This window comes from Morone saxatilis, unplaced genomic scaffold (genome assembly GCF_004916995.1).
Source record: "Morone saxatilis isolate NCDOM2014 unplaced genomic scaffold, NCSU_SB_2.0 Contig16, whole genome shotgun sequence".
Lineage (NCBI taxonomy): Eukaryota > Metazoa > Chordata > Actinopteri > Moronidae > Morone > Morone saxatilis.
In genome coordinates this window covers 23,079,037-23,081,181 of record NW_023339718.1, presented here as the reverse complement: position 1 = coordinate 23,081,181, position 2,145 = coordinate 23,079,037, and positions in this window count along the sequence as shown.

Genomic DNA, 2,145 nt, shown 5'->3' with positions numbered 1-2,145 from the left:
GAACCCCCGCCCCCCCCCCCCTAATGCACACACACCACATTTAAAACACACTTTTTTTTCTCTTCTTCCTTCCACCCTCTACATTTTGGCGCAGAAGAAAGTTTCTAATTTGCCCTATGAAGGCCTTAAACTCTTAATGAGCCTCCACCCTCCCTTCCTCCCGTTTGTTGCTTCTCTCTAAGCAGCTTTGATCTTTAGGGTGCATTGATGATTGTTGCCCCGCATTTGGAGGCAAGATCCATCGCAGCTCACGCTATAACAAAGTCTTTCTGGGAGAGCGGCTTTAATGGAGATTGAGCCGCATTCTGTTTATCAATAGACAGGCTTGAAGTGGGCACTGGCATTTGTGATAAAGTAAATATAAAATCCAGTTTTATGTATTTTTGGTGGTCTTCCGTATCTTTTTGGAATGTTATGTAGACTTTCTTCCTGCACATATAATGGTGAAGTGATTGCACAGTTTCACAAATCACCCTGTATGTTGTACACTTTTAAATGCTCAGTGTGAATATTGGCAAGAAGAGCAGCCAGCTTCAAACCCTCGCATTGATTAGCAGATAACAACAAGCCTTTTCCCCTAATTCTCTTAAATTTGGAACAGGTTGAACCAGTTCTAGTAAAAACCCTTCATACCAACAACAGCCCGATCTAGTGTATGTGGGTTTGCTGTGCAAGCTTTAATAAACAGTTTAACAACAGCAAATATTTACTGTTGCAAGTGTCAGATTAAATATTCACAAGACAGTGAACAGAAACAAATAAAAATGTCTATATTTCCACAGCTAAAGCCAAAGCTATCTGTGGTGCGCTATGTGAATTGCCTGTGGTGGTGGCTAAGTTGGGCCCAAGGGGTTGAAAAAGCGACAAAACCTGGGGACAGAGCTCATTTTTAGTTTGGGAAAATTCCTTGCTTCCTCTCACACCCTCCGACCGTCGCTCACTGAGATTCTGTTTGTATAAAAGCGTACCAAAAGGGTATGTTGCATTCTTATCCAAGCAGCAATCAATCCCTGTATGTTTCTTTACATCTGTGGTATTTCTGTGGTCTCTTCTGTATCTGTGTGTGTGTGTGTGTGTGGTGGTGTGTGTGTGTATGAATGTGTGGTGTGTGTCTGTGAGACAGACAGATCCGTGGGCAAGTAGCTAAATTATGGAGCCCGACAGAGCCGGCCGGCTCCATTAATAAGGCCCAGATGCAGAGGCAGTTCGGAGGTTGGTCCCTGATAAAGCTGGCCCTGGCTTTTTCCACCTCTGTGTGGTATGTGTGTGTGTGCCGTGTGAGTGGTGAGTGCTGTAAAAGCAGTTATCATTCATTGAGGAAGACCACAATTGGGTTGGTTAGAATATAACGCTTTAAGACCCCCTGCTACCACACCACCCTTGTTTCCCTGTGTGGTCCTCTGACTCATCATATCACACACTCATCATAGAAGCTCAAAATGACTTTTTAATCACATCATTAAAAGGACTTTGAATTATGAATTTGTCACAATGGATGTCTTTAGGCGTGGGAGCAAAATGAGAGAGGGATATTTTATTTTCTCTTTATTTTTTACAGAATGAGGGCCAATGATCTGCAGCCACTGTGTGTGAGTGTGTGTGTGTGGTGTCGTGATGTGTGGAAATTGGGGTTCAGCACATAAAGGCCAATCAAGGATGGTAATAGACTTTGAGAACAAAAAGCAGAAGGAAAAACAAAGCAGGCGATCAAATGACTTCTTCACTAAACCCCTCCCCTGAACAGTAATTGTTCAATCACAGCGTAGTAACCATAACGAGGCTCGGCCTGTCAAGCCTGTATCGATTAAACTGCAAACGCTTGCATGCCCAGCCACCTACTACCTACAGTCACCTAACCCAGGATTCACTTCCAGGCCAGGTCATGTAAGAAACATAAGTCAGTTGAGAGACCCCAAAACAACGTCGGACTTTAACGTTGAAGAGCATAATTTCTTACCAAGTGGTTATTATTGTAACCATGACAACGAAGGCTAATATTAAGAGAAACCACAATGTTTTTCTTTTTCTTGTTTATTAATAGATGTCCTCTTGATACCGGACACACAGTGCATGCACTGTAGGCCTATGTGTTATTGTTACAATGGCTGCTTCTGTTCAGTCTTTTTGCAAATTTTTGCTCTTTTT